General features: G+C 50.2%; 1 protein-coding gene across 1 annotated transcript in view; it reads left to right on the top strand.

The window, feature by feature from the left end:
- The window catches only part of gabbr2 (gamma-aminobutyric acid (GABA) B receptor, 2), a 1,146,382-nt gene that overhangs the window by 553,451 nt on the left and 573,583 nt on the right, over positions 1 to 19,348 (top strand). The window lies entirely within an intron of this gene.

Here is a 19,348-nt window from a genome sequence, read left to right as displayed (position 1 = left end):
CCCCGCGCCAAACGCGATTTCGGCTGGGGCTGCGGAGAATGCAGCCCCCAGTGTTTGCTTCAGAGGTTTTGTCGATTGCCCCCTGGCCTCGCTCTGGTATGACCACACAGCAGAATACCATCACCCAGCGTTAGCTGCCGATATGGGCCGGAGAATCGGCGAGTCTGTGGTTGCACATGCGCATGGCGGTGGCCTGCAGCGGCCGTGCCGCGCAACATGCTGCCGGCTGCTTACGGACCCGGCCTGCGAAATAATGCCCCCCCACTTTGGCCGGCCAACAGTGCCCCCAGCCCCTGATAAAGTCCCCCTGCCCACGGATTGGCCCTCCCCTGATTGTGGCAGTGCTGGACGGAGTCCTCAACCATCACGCCAAATTCCCGATGGGTGAGACCATAGGAGACCCACGCTGTTGGGAACCCGACCAATTAGGGGCGGAGCATTGGGGGAGGGACTCGGGTAACATCCTGAGGCCATCGATACATTGTGTGGTACGCTGCTTTGGAGGAGGTGGAGCATCGCGAAAGCGGTGCCGCCCCAGATTTTGTTGGGAACTTTGGGCGGAATTCTCCGCTTCCCACGCGGCGTGGGGGAATCGCGGGAGGGCCCCCCGACATTTTTCACGCCCCCCTGGCGTCCCCCGTGACTCCTCCCTGCTCGGATGAATCGCTGCTCGCCGTTTTCCACGGCGAACGCCGATTCTCCAACCCCGATGGGCCGAGTGGCCGGCCGTTAACGACCGTTTCACGACGGTGGCAAACACACCTGGTCGCTGCCGTCGTGAAATGGGTGCCAGATGCCTGTTTGGGGCTTCTAAGAGGCCGTTTGAGGCAAGAGCACCACGACTGTGCTCGGGAGGGGACAGGCCCGCGATCGGTGCCCACCGATCATCGGGCCGGCATCCAAATCGGACGCACTATTTCCCCTCTGCCGCCCCGCAAGATCAAGCCGTCACGTCTTGCGGGTGTGGTGGTATGTTTTGCATAGCTGTCTGCCATTGGTGCAGAACACCGGCTTACCATTGGCCCTGGTCGGTCATGTGCCTCTCGACTGATTGGTTGAGACCAGTTATGTGACGGCTCTCTGATTGGTCGAGAGGCTGAGTTAACCACGCCTCTATACCGATGTATAAATAGTCAGAACGCCCGGCGGTCATCCATTTAATGTAGTCGACCGCAGGGCTAACTTCTAGATGATTAAAGCTTAACTTTTGTACAGCAACTCGTCTCGCGTTCGATTGATGGCTCATCAATTTAATCAGCGCGATTTTTGAAGATGGAGCTCCGGATCAAGCCTGAATGCCTCCGCATCTGCCCACAAACTCAGAACGCTTCGGAAATTTTTCAACATTGGCTGGCATGTCTCGAAGGATACCTGGCGTCCATAAACAGCCCCTCCACCATGGCAGAGAAGCATCACATCCTCCACTCCAGCGTGGGCATAGCAGCCTACGCGATGATCAAGGAAGAGAAAGATTATGATGCAGCCATGCTGAAGCTGAGTGGACAGTTTTCGCCCGCCAGGCCAGTATGCCGCGCCGATCTCCCCCCCCCCCCCCCCCCCCCCCCCCGCCCCCGGGCCCCTGCGCCTGGCCTGCGTGCCTCTCTCTCTCCGGGCCCTTCCGGGCCCCTCCAGTACGCCGCGCCGATCTCTTCCCCCCCGCCCCCGGGCCCCTGCGCCCGGCCTGCGCGCCTCTCTCTCTCCTCCGGGCCCTTCCCGGCCCCTCCAGCGCACCGCGCAACTCTCTCCTCGCCGCCCCCGGGCCTCTGCGCTGGCCTGCGCGCTCTCTGCCCCCGCTCCCAGCCGCTCCGGTCGACTCGCCGGCACCGCTAACTCCGCCCCCCTCAACCACGAGGGCCCCACAAGCGCCGCCATCTTGGGGCGCCGACCCCACGTGCGGATCCTCGGGGCCGCCATCTTGAGGCCCCGACTCCACGTGCGGGTCCTGGGTGCCGCCATCTTGGGGACCCGACTCCACGTGCGGGTCCTGGGAGCCGCCATCTTGGGATCCCGACTCCACGTGCGGATCCTGGGCACCACCTTCCGGGACTGGCACGGAAGCTTCTTCCAGCACCTACTCGGCCGACGACAACGACTATGGATCTTCCCCACGGCTCGCGGCCATTCAGCTCGACGAGTCATGGCCACGCTCGCTCGCCAAAACGACAACGCTGATCCACCTCAACGGCCACGAGACGGGCTGCCTGCTGGACTCCGGGAGCACGAAAAGCTTCATTCACCCTGCCACGATAAGACGCTGCGCGCTCCCTATCCATCCTGTAAAACACAAAATCGGGTTAGCATCAGGTACGCACTCCGTCCACATCACCGGCTGCTGCATCGCGGACCTCACGGTCCAAGGGAAGGTTTTTAAAACTTATAAACTCCTTGTCCTCCCTGACCTTTGCGCACCGGCACTCCTAGGACTGAACTTCCAGTGTAACCTACAGAGCTTGACCTTCCAATTCGGCGGCCCTATACCCCCCCTCACTGTCTGCAGCCTCGCGTCCCTCAAAGCGGACCCCCCCTCCTTGTTTGCTAATCTCACCCCCGATTGCAAACCCGTCGCGACACGGAGCAGACGGTACAGCGCCCAGGACCGGTCCTTCATCAGGTCCGAGGTTCAGAGGTTGCTGAAGGAAGGGGTCATCGAGGGCAGCAACAGTCCCTGGCGAGCCCAAGTGCTGGTTGTCCGGACTGGGGAGAAAAACCAGATGGTCATCGACTATAGCCAGACTATCAACCGGTTTACGCAACTGGACGCGTATCCTCTCCCACATATTTCCGCCATGGTAAACGATATCGCGAAATACAAAGTCTTCTCCACTGTGGACCTTAAGTCCGCTTACCACCAGCTCCCCATCCGCGCGAGTGACCGCAAATACACCGCGTTTGAGGCAGATGGGCGCCTCTACCACTTCCTTAGGGTTCCATTTGTTGTCACAAATGGGGTCTCAGTCTTCCAACGGGAGATGGACCGAATGGTCGACAAGTACGGATTACGGGCTACCTTCCCGTATCTTGATAATGTCACCATCTGCGGCCATGACCAGCAGGACCATGACGCCAACCTCCAGAAATTCCTCCAAACCGCAAAACTCCTTAACCTCACATACAATAAGGGTAAGTGCGTGTTTAGCACCGACCGTCTAGCCATCCTCGGCTACATAGTGCGTAAAGGAGTGATAGGCCCCGACCCCGAATGCATGCGCCCCCTGATGGAACTCCCTCTCCCCAATACCCTCAAATCCCTTAAACGCTGCCTGGGTTTCTTCGCTTACTACGCCCAATGGGTTCCCAACTACGCTGACAAGGCCCGTCCCCTCATTCAAACCACGACCTTCCCGCCGTCGACAGAGGCCTGCCAGGCCTTTAGTCGCATCAAAGCGGACATCGCAAAGGCCACGATGCGTGCCATCGACGAGTCCCTCCCCTTCCAGGTCAAGAGCGACGCATCAGAAGTAGCTCTGGCGGCCACCCTGAACCAAGTGGGCAGACCCATGGCCTTCTTCTCCAGAACCCTCCAGGCCTCCGAACTCCGCCACCCCTCTGTAGAAAAGGAAGCCCAGGCCATAGTCGAAGCTGTGCGACATTGGAGGCACTATTTGGCGGCAGGAGGTTTACCCTCCTCACAGACCAACGGTCAGTAGCCTTCATGTTTGATAATGCACAAAGGGGCAAGATTAAGAATGACAAGATCTTACGGTGGCGGATCGAGTTGTCCACGTACAACTACGAGATCTTGTATCGTCCTGGGAAGCTCAATGAGCCGCCTGATGCCCTGTCCCGCGGTACCTGCGCCAGCGCGCAGATAGACCGCCTCCGCTCCCTCCAAGCGGACCTCTGCCATCCAGGGGTGACCCGTCTCTACCATTTCATTAAGGCCCGCAACCTGCCCTTCCCCATCGCGGAAGTCAGGACAGTAACCCGTGACTGCCACATCTGCGCAGAGTGCAAACCGCGTTTCTTTTTTTTTAATAAACAATTTTATTGAGGTAGTTTTTGGCTTTATAAACAGTTACAGACATCATCAGAAAGAATGCAAAAAAGGCAAAAATGTGCAAACATCCACGTACTTTCAATACTTCCATCGTAACCTATTGCACAAGCCCGCTCCCCTCCCACCGGTACTACCCGCCATATTTTCCCTCCTACTCTACCCCCCCCCCCCCCCTCCCCCCCCCACCCCCCTGCTGACGCTCACTCTCCCGCAAAGAAGTCAATAAATGGTTGCCACCTCCGGGTGAACCCCTGCACAGATCCCCTCAAGGCGAACTTAATTTTTTCCATCCCCAGGAAACTCGACATGTCCGCAAGCCACCACTCAGTCTTCGGGGGCTTTGAGTCCCTCCACGCCAATAATATTTGTCGCCGGGCTATCAGGGAAGCAAAGGCCAAAACATCGGCCTCTTTCTCCCCCTGGACGCCCGGGTCTTCCGAAACCCCAAAAATTGCCACCCCTGGACTCATCACCACCCTTGTTTTTAGCACCTGGGACATGACCCCTGCAAATCCTTCCCAGTACCCCCTCAGCTTAGGGCATGCCCAAAACATGTGAACATGGTTCGCTGGTCCTCCCGCGCACCTAGCGCATTTGTCCTCTATCCCGAAAAATGTGCTCATCCAAGCCACCGTCATATGGGCCCGGTGAACGACCTTAAATTGGATCAGCCCGAACCTAGCACATGTCGCGGTCGAATTTACCCTACTCAGGGCCTCTGCCCACAGCCCATCCTCCATTTCCCCGCCTAGCTCCTCCTCCCATTTAAGTTTCAGTTCCTCTGTCTGGGACCCTTCCTCCCTCATGAGCACCTTATATATACCCGAGACTCTGCCCTCCCCTTCTTCCCTCCTCGAGACTATTCTGTCAAGGATCCCCATTGGCAGGAGGCGTGGGAAAGATGGGACCTGTCTACGAACAAAGTCCCGCAACTGTAGGTATCTAAAATCATTTCCCCTTACCAACCCAAATTTCTCCTCCAAGCTCCACAAACTGCAAACCGCATTTCTACCGCCCCGAGCGCACACACCTGATCAAAGCATCCCGCCCCTTCAAACGTCTCAGCATTGACTTCAAGGGGCCCCTTCCCTCTAACAACCGCAACATTTACTTCCTGGCAGTAATCGACGAATACTCCCGCTTCCCCTTCGCCATTCCCTGCCCCGACATGACCACATCGACCGTCATTAAGGCCCTCCTCTCCATCTTCTCCCTGTTCGGCTACCCCACGTACATACACAGCGATCGGGGGTCCTCATTTATGAGCGATGAGCTGCGTCAATTCCTGCTGAACAGGGGCATTGCCTCTAGCAGGACGACCAGCTATAACCCCCGGGGTAACGGACAGGTCGAGCGGGAGAATGGTACCATCTGGAAGACCATACTACTGGCCCTCCGGTCCAGAGATCTCCCTATTTCCCGATGGCAAGAGGTTATCCCCGAAGCCCTATATTCTATCCGCTCACTCCTCTGTACCGCGACAAATCAGACACCTCATGAACGTCTTCTTGTTTTCCCCAGGAAGTCGTCCTCCGGATCCCCTCTCCCGATGTGGCTGGCTGCCCCTGGACCCATCTTGCTCCGGAAGCATGTGCGGGTGCACAAGTCCGATCCGTTGGTGGAACAAGTCCAGTTACTCCACGCTAACCCGCAGTATGCGTACGTAGAGTATCCCGATGGTCGGCAGGACACGGTCTCCCTCCGGGACCTGGCACCCGCCGGCGTGCGGCCTTCCCCCTCCCTCCACCACAGACCCCCCCCCTGTTTTTTTCCCCCCAGCGCCCCACCCAGGCCACCCCTTCCCCATCCATGGCGTCTCCACAGCCAGCTCGGGTGACGGAGACTATTCAAGGACCATCGCTCCCGGACTCCAGGACGTCAGCGGAACCACCACCATCGGCTGAACCGACATCACCTCCTCCACTGCGGCGGTCTGCCAGAACGTCACGGGCCACGAAAAGACTGATCGAATCGATTTAAATTACAACAGCTCCAAGGACTTTGTTGGGACTTCGTGTACTATTGTTAATTGTCTAGGCCAGTGGAAGCCCAAAAATGTAATAAAAGAAAAGAAGATAAATTTTTTTTCTCTCTCCCCTCCCCGGCTGCTACTCATACCACCAGTTCTCTCCCACCGCCCCCCCGCCCCGGCTCTCGTTGATACCCCCCCCACCCCGGCTTCTTTCTCCGCAAGGGGTGAATGTGGTGGTATGATTTGCATAGTTGTGTGCCATTGGTGCAGAACACTGGCTTACCATTGGCCCTGGTCAGTCATGTGCCTCTCGACCGATTGGTTGCGACCAGTCATGTGACGGCTCTCTGATTGGTCGAGAGGCTGAGTTAACCACGCCTTTATACCGAGGTATAAATAGTCAGAACGCCCGGCGGTCGTCCATTTACTGTAGTCGACCGCAGGGCTAACTTCTAGCTGATTAAAGCCTAACTTTTGTACAGCAACTTGTCTCGCGTTCGATTGATGGCTCATCAGCAGGGCGGCTGAGGGGAAAGGCGGCCACCGCGCATGCGCGGGTTCGTGCCGTCAGCGTCATGACGTCAGCCGCACATGCGCGGGTTGGAGCCGGCCAACATGCGCATGCGCGGCTGACGCCATTAGGCGCGACGGCCGTGTCATTCTTGGCGCGATGCCCCCGCTCCGAGAGTTACGGAGCTCCGCTCCTAGCCCCGCTGGGAGGGGAGAATAGGGGGCGAGGAGCGGCCTCCGAGACGGTCGTGAAACTCGGCCGAGTTCACGATGGTCCTCCCGATTTTTCCCGGGAGCGGAGAATTCCGCCCTTTGATTCTCCAGCCGATCGCTGAATGCGATTTCGGCATCGGTGACCAGAGAATCCAGCCCCATGACTGGCACAACCGTCGCAGCCCAATCCACGAACTGCACCAGCTGGATGATCCCTAATCTTTTCAGCTAGTCCAACTCTGCATCCAGCTTCGGCTTTAACACATAGGGGCGGAGCGGAACTGAGAATACTGTGGCTAGGTCTCAGGGGCCACAAATATCTTGGCGGAGACCCCGCGGATGATACCCAATCCATCTTGAAAATCCATCCAACCAGAAAGTGCGCCAGCACTACGTCGGGCCCATCGGGGTGCATGTGGCACACCTGCTGCCAATCCAGCTAGAGGTGCTTCAGCCAATCCCGCCCAGAAGGCTGGGGACTAAATGTTTCACTACCACCAATGGCAGGCTTTCTGACTGTGCCCTGTACCCCACAGGGACTTCTGAGGTTCACGTGATCTCCAAAGGCTCTCTATGTTGCCAGATTCAGTGAGATTGGACTTCCTCGTAAAGCCAAATGACAGCATCCAAAGTGTCAGGGTCTTCAAAATGAAGATATTTGGGTGAGCACTCACACTACCTTGAGACCATTGGATGGCCATCCAGCAGGGGATGAGGAGTTTGGTGAGAAGAGGAGTGCCACAGTGAAACGTTGGCTAATCATTTGGCTAATATGAATAAAATATACTGAAGAGCCAAAGTGTAAACTTCACAAAATGGCAATTGATTGTGCATTCGGAAAACTGCTCCCACCAGAATTTGGCCTTGGCACTTTGCAATTCAGAATATCTAATAAAATCCTGCTGGTCCCATTTCTTCCTCTGTTGCCAGCGTTGTGGGGAAGATGGCTAATAGGAGCACCCATCCCCATCACAGTTTCTCATCAGGGCAGAAAAAGGACCCAGCTGGACTGGGCTCCTCTCCAAATTTCCCCATGCCCACTCAGATTCCCCATTTTTCATGTTACAAAAGTACAGAATTTTCTTGTCCCTACATTGATTAGCAATGTAAAAGATAAACTATACAGGGTGAAATGTGTACATTATATGCAATTCTCCCAACTATGGTTCAACCCCTGATATGTACAAACTCAACATCACTTTCATGCTTTTGAACTCAATATTTCCATATAACAAGCCCAGAATATGATTTGGTCTTTTGTCGCTTTTTCTACCTGCACTCTCACCTTTAAAGATGATGTATCTTCACCTTTAGTGATTGATGTATCTTCCCCTTTAGAGATTGATGCATCATCACATTTAGAGATTGATGTATCTGCACCTTTAGAGATTGATGTATCTTCCCCTTTAGAGATTGATGTATCTTCCCCTTTAGAGATTGATGTATCTTCCCCTTTAGTGATTGATGTATCTTCACCTTTAGAGATTGATGGATCTTCACATTTAGAGATTGATGCATCGTCACCTTTAGAGATTGATGCATCATCACCTTTAGAGATTGATGTATCTGCACCTTTAGAGATTGATGTATCTGCACCTTTAGAGATTGATGTATCTGCACCTTTAGAGATGATGTATCTGCACCTTTAGAGATTGATGTATCTGCACCTTTAGAGATTGATGTATCTGCACCTTTAGAGATTGATGGATCTTCACCTTTAGAGATTGATGCATCGTCACCTTTAGAGATTGATGCATCATCACCTTTAGAGATTGATGTATCTGCACCTTTAGAATTGATGTATCTGCTCCTTTAGAATTGATGTATCTGCTCCTTTAGAGATTGATGTATCTGCACCTTTAGAATTGATGTATCTGCTCCTTTAGAGATTGATGTATCTTCACCCCAAATCCTATCCACCGAGCTGAGGAAAATCTTACAATGTCATAATTCTTTTCACTCAACGTCTTTGAAAAATGCATTAATTCACACTTCTCTGCATTAAACTGTATTTTACTTTCTATCTGACAAATCCACCGCTTATCTATGCACTCTTCTGCATTGGACCCTCACAGTTTACCAGTACCCTAATTTGGTATCATTAACAAACTTGAACAACATCCTGGGTCAGTGTTTTTCAAACTTTTTTTCCGGGGACTCATTTTTATCAACCGGCCGACCTTCGCAATGCATGCTGGTCAATGTTCCCAGCCCACGCCACCCAAAATTCATGACCCACCATTTTCACTTACTTTAATGCGACAGATGGGCTGGTTTAGCTCAGTGAGCTAGACAGCTGGTTTGTAATGCAGAACAAAGCCCGCAGCGTGGGTTCAATTTCTGTACCGGCTGAGAATTCTGAATTCTTCCTCTGTGTACCTGAACAGGTGCTGGAATGTGGTGACTAGGAGCTTTTCACAGTAACTTCACACTTGTGACAATAAAATGATGATGATTATTATTATTATTATTGGTCCTCACGATCTCACTTATTTCATCTTCAATGTTACATTTCTGTGTGGGTTATTCATCAGAGGACCTGGAGCTCACACCAACACTGCTTTGTCCTGTTGTAGATTCTCCTGAACCTCTCTCTCCAGCAGGTTTAGTTGTGAGATCCTGGCCTGTTTGTGTCTCTAGCCCTCTCTGTCTATTTGTAAATAGATCCATAAAAACATTTTCAGTCCTGTTGCGTGTTTGCTGCTGACAAAATGGAGGAATCGCAATCGTGCCCAGAGCACATAACCTCCGTGTTCAAGGCACGTGACCTGCTCTCTGCCTCGCTTCAGGCAGGAAGAATTATTTAATTTTAAAAAATCTTTTCCTGAGTCATGTGCTGAGGTCAGGAGGTAGCGGTGTTTCTCTCTGGGCTCCGGGCATGAGCACTGTTGAGCGGGCACGGATACACAGCACACCCGCATTTTTAAAACCGCTCGCAGCCGGCAGTTTTAAAAGCTGGCCCCTGCGGCCGTTGCGCTTTAATTCCCGGGATCGGGAACGCCGCATTGGATGGCTCTGCGACCCTCCCGACACCTGTGGGTCGCGACCCTGACTTTGAAAATGATTGTCCTAGGTTATCATATCTGAGTCATTTTGACGATTGCAAACTATTTAAGGCTTCTTTTTCATTCATGAAATGTTGGTCATTCCCCAGTACAACATTTACCCTTACTTTGTCGAGCACCTTTACATTACAATGCATATGGACACCTATCACAACAATGATGCCATCTTTTAAATGATGCAAACCCAGATTTCAGCTGCTTGTCCATTTGGTCATAAAAGACCCAGGAACTGATCAAATAGGAGTAGGGTTCTCCCAATCTGCTTGTGCAATATTTATTATTCGATTGATACCGTTAAAAAGAAACTAAAAAACATTAATTGCATTGCTGTTTGTGGCACCTTCTCATGTAAAAATATTTGCTTACAGTAAAATGCCATTGGGTGCGGTCGAATGGCCTCACCATGTCTGACCCAGTGACACAACGAGGTTGTTACATTTTTCAAGATTTGCGATACTCGTAACGTCTCGTGAGGCACCAGGGCATTCTGGAATGGCCAGCCTGGTACCTTAATATTGCCACTAGACACCCTGGCAGTGCTACTCTGGCAGACCCCTTATGAGGTAAGTTGGGGCAGTTGTGGGCGGGGGGTTCTGGAGGCTATGGTGGGTTGTCCAAGGAGGTCAACAGACCAGGGCAGCATTTAAAAATGGTGCCCCAATCTCTTCCAGTTCCTCACCAGGCCTCAAAAAATGACAGTATCCTGTTTGATAGCAGGGTCATTTTCAGCACTAAATGTGCTGAGAACGACCCTGCTATACAAGCCGGTAACTAGACTCTGTTTCTTGCATGTTAAATCGCGTCCTATATTTCAAAGTGTCACATTTCCCATAACAAGTTTTGTCCTGATGGCAATAATTGTGCTATATAAACACGAGGCAGGATTCTCTCAGCCCAGGCCGGGCCGGAGAATCGCCGGGACAGGCGCGAATCGCATAACACCACCCCGACGCCAGTCCACCGATACTCCAGAGAGCGGAGAATCGGTGCCATTGGCGCAGTCGGCGCGGCACCTGTCGCGGGCCGCTCTATGCACCCCCCCCCCACCAGCAATTCTCCGCCCAGGATGTGCCGAGCGGCCACGCAAAAAAACCCGAATCCCGCTGGTGCCGTTCACACCTTGTTTTATCTGGTGGGACTCTGCTGTGGCCTGGCTCGCGATTGGGGCCTACCGATCGGCGGGCCGGCCTCTCGGGCTGGGGGCCTCATTTGTTCCATGCTGGCCCCTGTAGCCCTAAGCAATTTTGCATCCGGGCTGGTGCAGAGAAGGGAGCCACTGTGCATGCGCACATTGGCGCTGGTCCCACTGTGCATTCGCAGGCCCGCGGCGCCCATCTGACGCTGGGGATCGGCAGCTAGAGCGGCGTGGGTCACTCCAGTGTCATGCTGGCCCCCTGTAGGAGTCAGAATCACTGCTCCTGAGGCCATGTTGATGCCGTCGAGAAACGCAATGGCGTTTGCAACGGTGTCAACACTTAGCCTCAGGATCAAAGAATACCACCCAAGATTTTTTCTTTACTTTTTCCAAACATAATGCTCCTTTAATTTTTTAGATTTTCTAAGTTTATATATTGCTTATGTTGGTACATCCAGTGATATTAATTTATTATTAATTTATTTTTATTATTCATTTTATGGTATGTGGGCATCGCTGGTTAGGCCAGCATTTATTGCCCATCCCTAGATGCCCTTTAGAAGATGGTGGTGAGCTATCTTCTTGAACTGCTGCCGTGCTTGCGATGTAGGTACACCCACTGTGCTGTTAGGGAGGAAGTTCCAGGATGTTGCCCCAGCGACAGTGAAGGAATGGCAATATATTTCCAAGTCAGGGTGGTGAGTGACTTGGAGGGGAACCTCCGGGTGGCAGGGTTCCCACTTATCTGCTGCTCTTGTCCTTCTAGATGGTAATGATCATGGTTTGGGAAGGTGTTGTTCAGGAACCTTGGTAAGTTACTGCAGTGCATCTTGTAGATGATACACATGGCTGCCACTGTTCGTCGGTGGTGGAGGGTTTGAATGTTTGTGGAAGGGGGAGCAATCAAGTGGGCTGCTTTGTCCTGGATGGTGTTGAGCTTCTTGAGTGTTGTTGGAGTTGCACTCATCCAGGCAAATGGTGAGTTTTCCATTAAATTCCTGACTTGTGCTTTGTAGATGGTGGACAGGCTCTGGGGGCCAAGAGGTGGGTTACTCACCGTAGGATTCCTAGCCTTTGACCTGCCCTGGTAGCCACTGTATTAATATGGCTAGTCCAGTCCAGTTTCTGATCAATGTTGATCAGGATGTTGATTGTGAGGGATTCAGTGATGGTAATGCCATTGAATGCCAAGGGGTGGTGGTTACATCTTCTCTTTTAGGAGATTCTCATTGCCTGGCACTTGTGTGGCGTGACTATGACTTGCCACTTGTCAGCCTAAGCCTGGATATTGTCCAGGTCTTGCTGCATTTGGACATAGACTGCTTCATTATCTGAGAAGCCGTGAATGGTGCTGAACATTGTGCAGTCATCTGCAAACATCCCCACTTCTGATCTTGTGATGGCAGGGAGGTCATTGATGAAGCCGCTGAAGATGGTTGGTCCTTAGACACTACCCTGAGGAACTCCTGCAGTGATGTCCTGGAGGTGAGATGATTGACCTCCAACCACAACAACCATCTTCCTTTGTGCCGGGTATGATTCCAACCAGCGGGGAGTTTTCCCCCAATTCCCATTGACTCCAGTTTAGCTAGTTTTATGCTGAATGTATGTAGAGATGCTTTGCAGCTCTCTAGTCAATAATTGGGCAGTTTAGATTAACCATTTTATTCCAAGCAATCACAACAAATAATGCAATATAAACAGTCATGATAATTAAATGCTGCAGAAGAAATTGACAATTCATTTTTGTAGCTCTGAATTATAACCACTGAGACACAATATTTAATTCGCAATGTCTGCTTTACTGTAGTCTGGTGGTTCTACTTTGTGTACAATTGGTGATCCATGCTCAAAGAGAGCCAAGTTGCTCACGTTTCCATTCAATCTCACTTGCATATCAGTGAATGTAAAATCTGCCATGAATCAACATAGGTGGTATGGTGGCACAGGGGTTAGCACTGCTGCATCGCAGAAATTGGGGTGGGGCAGAAATTGACTGTGCACTTGCCCAGGGTGGTGTAACAAGTTACATGCAGACAACAAACAAGCCAAGGTTAAAGGCTGTCATCCTTATAGGGAAGCCTAGAGTAATGTCTGCCATCCTTACAGGGGGACAATGTACAGCAGGCTACATGCACTAGCAGCAGAAGGGAATGTTGTGAATTTCCATCCTGGACTGACAGTGATGAATTTCGGAAGCTCCTTTTACAGAGGGTTAGAAAGGAAGGGTTTGCAGTAGGGAAATAAAGCTTGTGATAAACACTAACATGACTGCAGTAAAATATCCCATAGGGAAAGGATTTTAGTTTTCCATCTGCAAACCATTCCCTCCCTCTTCTGCAATTCTGACCTCCGGGCTCTGGAATGCACTGCCTTAGAGTGTGGTGGAGGCAGGTTGAATTGAGACATTTAGATTAGTATCTTTTCAAATAATGTGCAGGACTTGAGGGTCAAGGCAGGAGAAAGGCACAAAGTGAAATGCTCATTCAGAGAGCCGGTGCAGACACGATAGGCTGAATGGCCTCCTTCGGGCTAGAACAATTATGTGATTCTGTGAAGGCTGCAGGCCCCAGCAGTGACATCATTGGATTTCTGCAAATGCGCAGAACAATGCATGTGAGCAGATGCGTAGTGGCAGACATATTGCGTTGGCACAAATCTAGCACAAAAGATCACTGAAACCTTATTTGCAATGCATGCAATTATAGTTTGGAATTGTTCCCTGCTTGTTTGGCTGAATTTTGTTGACTTGTGCTTTAAAACAGCACAAACAAGTGGATACTTCAGCTCTCTGCCTGGAATTATATGGCGGATCCTCTGGTCTCGACGACGGCGAGCCTCAGCCACGGGTTTCCCAGCAGCTAAGGGTGCATAAAACCGGTAGCGTCGTTGACAGTGCCGGGACCAGAAGATCCCGCCAATGGCAGGCCATCTCTCCTGCCACAAAACACGCGGTGGGAGGCTCAGAAAACCCCACTCTGAGTCTTTTGCCTTTAATCAATGAAACTTTTTTTATTTTCTTTCTCCCCAAGGGAAGGATCCTATTTTATTATTTTAATCTGACACATGCTGTTATTTTAAAGAGAAATTTGGTACTCTGGATTTGAAATGTTCATGTTACTGTGATGTATTTTTGTTCAGTTGTTTTCTGTCTGCTGGCTTTGCGATGCTTTTACCTCACATTTATGATGTAGTACACATCCAAAAAACTATTCCGATACAAGCATTATTTTTTTCTCCTCCTTCCTCTCCTAAAACTGACAGCGACGTGTCTATCTTGTGGTAGATTGCAAAGCAAATAGTGGAAACCTCACCAGTACAGACCCAAACGCGTAGTGTCAGCAAATTAAAATGATTCATGTGCACTTCACTTCAATGTCCAGGCATCATTAATAAATATTTAATTTTATTTTAAAAGGAATGCGCCGACATAATTTAGTTATTCAAAGCATAAAAAAGCCATACCAACTGTGTCATGTTTTCCCCAACATCTGCCTGGAAATCCACTAACCCAACACAAAAGCACGACAGAAACCCATTAAAAATGTGATTGTTATATTTGCTCTGTGCTGGGAGCTGGGACTCTATAAGGAATAGAGTGCCAATGCACTGATTAAAAATAGAAACCACTGCATTTTTTTAGATTGTCAGATAATTGGAAAAATAAAGGATTTAATTTGCCACAGTATAACAGCTCTAGGGTGGAATCTCCCCATCCCGCCAGCAGCAGCAACCATAGCGAGCCGAGGTATGACGGGAGGTAAAACATCTGTTTCCCAATGGCGGGAAAAACTATGGGAATTCTGCGCTCCCAACATTCAAGACAGGAAAATAGTGGATCGGGCTTCCTGACAAAAATGTCAAGAACCACATTTGAATGTATTAGCAGCTCATTCAAGGTCATTGAAAGGCCATCTCACAGGAATTAGGTTTGCACTCAAACAAAGCTCCTTTCCGGCAAGAATATAAAACATTCAGTTGTATGACTGTGTGTAAGTAGTGTACACCTCCATGATTTTGAGGTCTACAGTTGTTGCTTTAACCTTCTTGGGGACCTTGCAAAACCTCACCACCGTTGTTAGCAAATGCTGCACCAAGGCTGGACAAGGGAAGCAGACAAAGCCTGGAAGGAGAGGGGGTAGGGTGGAAGGGTAGAGCGCAGGCTGATGGGGAAGGGTGGAGAGAGTGTTTGGGGGTGGTAGGTGGAGGAGTGTCCTGGGAAGGTGGCAGGGTATGGAGAGATCTTGGGGGGGGGGGGGGGGGGGCATGGCAGAATGTCTGGGGAAGGAGGTGGGAGTCTCTTAGAAGGCAGGATGGGTGGTGTCAATGGTGAGGTGCTATGGGGAAAATTCAGTGTAAGGGTAAAAGGAGGGAAGAGTCACAGTCAGCAATAGGGGTAAGGTGTGGTGGAGTGGTATGTGGTAGGGTGGCAGGTCAAGGGCAGGAGTTTGGTAAGAGAAGATCTCATCGGGTGGGTGATGGAATACGTCTTAGCAGGTGGTTCAGATAATGAGAGGGGGCAGGGTGGGCATGGGGACGCTAATGGGTTTTGGCTCTGATGGGAGGTAAGGCATGTGGATGGTGATAGGGTCCAGGGTAATTAGGCGAGGTTCAAGAATAAAAGAGGGGAGAGGAATTGTGATATTGGGTGGGACAAGGGTGATGAGGGATATTATAAGGTGGTGGAGTGAGTTTGACAGATGGGCGTGCATGGGTTTTCCAAACTGACTCCATGCAGTTTGTTAGTGAGATTCCACAAGGTGGGAGAAGAGGACCTTTTCAGAAAGGTGGAGCAAGGTCAGCACATTTGGCCGACAAAAGGGCCAACCTGATAATTGTGAACCAACTGGATGTCAAAGATGTTCTCCTCTCTGTGGTGCAGTCAGCGTTGCAGCAGGTTTGTTTCTGGCGCGTTTGTCTCAGAACTTTGAGATCCGAGTGAGATGTGGCGCTGCCTTTCATGTTGTGCCATTATCCATCGAAAGCAGTCGGAGACGGGGATGGAAGGAAGGAGGGAGGCATGGTTCGTGACTCTAAACTTCCACCCTCTCTCGTGAATGGCCATGGCTGACGAGGGATTATGTAGTTCGTCTTCCTATGTTGCCAAGGAATGAACTCTATGGAATCTCAAAGGAAGTGTAGACAAGCGGAAAGGTGACCCCATGAGGTTTCTTACACATGGCTCTCATCAACCTGGTCAAAGAGCAATGTCTCCGTATGCATTCATGTATGGACAGGAGGAACACCCATCTCTGATCCTCCAGGATGTCCTTTTCCTGGAAGGGTGGGGATGCCGTGTCTAGATGACGGCCAGGTGAAGGACTGAGATTGGCCTGCTGGCTTTGAGAGGGACAGAAACCTGGAAAAGACATGCTCACTTAATGGGGGGATTTTCAGCCACCATTCGCTAAGGGAGAAAATAACGACACAGGTGGAAAATCCCACGAGAATAGGAATCTTGCTGGCGATATCCCATTCTCGGATTTTCCATGGCCCCCACTAGTGATACAATGAGGCTCCCACGCAGAATGGATGGGAATATCCTTTAAATAATTGAAATAAAGAGCTTCCCCACAATATAATCCGTCGGTAGGCAATTCCTCTCAGCAAGGTTCACAACCTCTACCAAACCTGAAGCTGTCAAAGGGAACTAGCCGGTGGTGCATAGATCAGTATAGCCCCTGGGGGAAGGGTCGTGCTTGGGCAGTGCCCTCACAAGGATCCCTGGAACCCTGGCAGTGCTACCCTAGCACTGTGCCAGAGATGAACCCTCTGGGAGACCCATGGGGGGGGGTCCCTTATGTGTGGTAGGTTGCACCAATCCTTGTGCGGGTGTGGATGCCCCAAAGCTGTGTGTGTGTGTGGTGGGGGGGGGGGGGGGGGGGGGGGGTGCATGGTGGGTGTTTTTTTTCCCAATGCTGGTTGGGGCACCTATAAAGATGATGCCACAATCTCTCTGAAGCCAGCATTGCTGGCTCTGTCAGGCCCTGCCCCACCAGAGTGATGGCAAAAATCACGCCCCCAGATTCGTCTTGCACAGGATGCACTAATATCTGGAGATAAAACTAGAGAGCTGCATGCCGGTTTTCTCGCCTCAGCCGGTACTAAGAAGGGAAGATTCCGCCCAATTAGTTTACTCATCCTCTCATTCATCAATGATGCGGGCTATAGGTAAACTTGCCTTGATAATGGCCCTCATCCAGATAAGAAGGTGGATTAAATAGATCTGGCAGCATCTGTGGAGAGAGAAAACAGAGTTAACATCTCGAGTCCACAGATGCTGCCAGACCAATTGAGTTTTCCAGCATTTTTTCCCTTCAGATTCCAGCGCCCACAGTACTTTGCTTTAATTATGGGGAGAAGGAGGGTCTGTTGCTGGTTAGCACAGGGCCATAAGGAGCAAGGGCCTGAGCAGCAAGATGCAGCAAAGCCTCTATACAGTCAAGAGGCTGGCAAATATGGACCAGTGCATGTATTGGCCTGACCATGGGTGCATTCCTTGCAGTGCTCCTATCCAGAGCTGAGTGAAAGGCAATGCCAGAGGCAGCCTCATGTGTCCTGGGATGTGGTTGCTCACATCTGTGTGTTTCTCCACTATGAGCTGTGGCCACAGGGTCTCTGGAGGAGTAATATGGAGCTCCTTGCCTAAATGAGTGAATGTCTGTGTAAGTGCCCTCTGAAAATTATGGCAAGACCTTTGACCCCATGAGGTAAGTGAAGAGTAGGTGACTTCCTGCCCGCCCTGCTGCAAGATTCGGCAAGCTCCTCGCTGATGCATAGCTAATGAGCTGAAAACCGTATGATCATGCGTTTTCACCCGCCCTGCCACCCAGCAGGAATGATACTGACTTTCCTGCTCGTCACTAGGATGTCTCCAGAATGGAAAATTCCATCCATAGGGTTTGATACTCTCCCACATGGGGATTTTCCACATCTGTCTTTGTCCAATTCCCAAGATATATAGATAGCTTAGGATAGTCCCAGATCACCGCCAATATGTAGTAAATTAATATCCTCGAGTGTTCAATTTTAATTAGTCAGAAACAAAACCGAGTTTGCAATACTGCTGTAAAACTGTTAATCTTTTCTTTATAATAATTGGGAATGACAATAATTGAAACTGTTTCCAGCCACCATGGGAAATCATGTGACAAGGAAGAAGTGACTTGAGCACCATTTTCAACGGTTAAACTCGAGATAAATGCTTCCCCGGAAGCGATGAGCTTACCAGTGTTTCAGCCTTTTTTAAGGCACACAAACCATGGGCGGGGTTCTCCGTATTTCATATGCTTCTGGGACCATGAAATTATCAGAAAGGACTGGAAAAGGTTGAATGGATTTGCTTGTAAAACTGGGCAGACATCCTTGATTTTTGAGACAGAGGGACCATTCAGAGACAGTGCTGACTATGTCAGTAATCGATTAACCCTCAGCAATTAATTGGTAAAGAAGGATGTGAAAATGGTATTTTCTTGTTCCATAATTTCTGCCGCTCTAATAATCATATATTCCTCAAGAACCTATATAATGTGACATCACAAATCGAACAGGAAACTACCCATCCAAAATAGTACATTGCTATCAATTAAGCTTTGCTTCCAATTGGAAACAGAGCTAGCAAGAACTTTTCTGGATCCATTTTATATTGCAGATAGTACTATCAGAGGAATTGGCGGTACCTGGGGCCAGCACGCTACAGTTTAATCTTTGGATACTAGATTCAAATCCAGTTCCGACTCCAGCGGTGAAAATCCGGCCCTTCTGTTAGATATGAAATTGATCGACCCCAAATGACGTCACGCTGGTGGGGAAATTTCATAATCTGTCCCGAATTTTGCACAAACGTTACTGAGACATCGGAAGAATAGCTGGCACGGGAGATAAAAATATCACATGGATGCCATAGAATACGAAAGTTTACTCAAGCTAACTGTTATCTGACCTGGGAACAAATGCTGGAGAGAAATGGATCTGAAAGATAGAAATGCATTTCCGACTCCAATCATTCATCTTGCTGCTCAAACTAGTTACCCCAAAAATGTAATTCTTCCAAATATTAATTAGCAAATAAATTATCATCTTCACACGATCAGAAGATAATTACAGTGAGGAATACCATTGTGTCCATCCTCACTCATCTGTCCATCCATTTCTTGTCGTCTTTCTGCTCCAGAATCCAATTGCTTCTTAAATGTTCCGAAGGCAGAGAAATACTTCTTGGGCGATGGAATTGAACACCAGTCGATGCTGCATGTAACAGACGGCCAATGTGATTTCACCCATTTTGCACTTCGAGATGACTTTCAACCCCTAAGATTTTCGTTGTCTCTATCACATCACCTGGTTACTCGTGTGAAAAATTTGTTCACCAATTTGAACATATGTTCCCTTGAATATTAGTTTCAGCTTGTGTTCTGGTAATTATCAGGTATTTCTGTATCTTTGAGGGGCTCCAT

The sequence above is a fragment of the Scyliorhinus canicula genome, chromosome 5 (assembly GCF_902713615.1).
Source record: "Scyliorhinus canicula chromosome 5, sScyCan1.1, whole genome shotgun sequence".
Lineage (NCBI taxonomy): Eukaryota > Metazoa > Chordata > Chondrichthyes > Carcharhiniformes > Scyliorhinidae > Scyliorhinus > Scyliorhinus canicula.
This window is presented reverse-complemented; position numbering and strand designations above follow the sequence as displayed.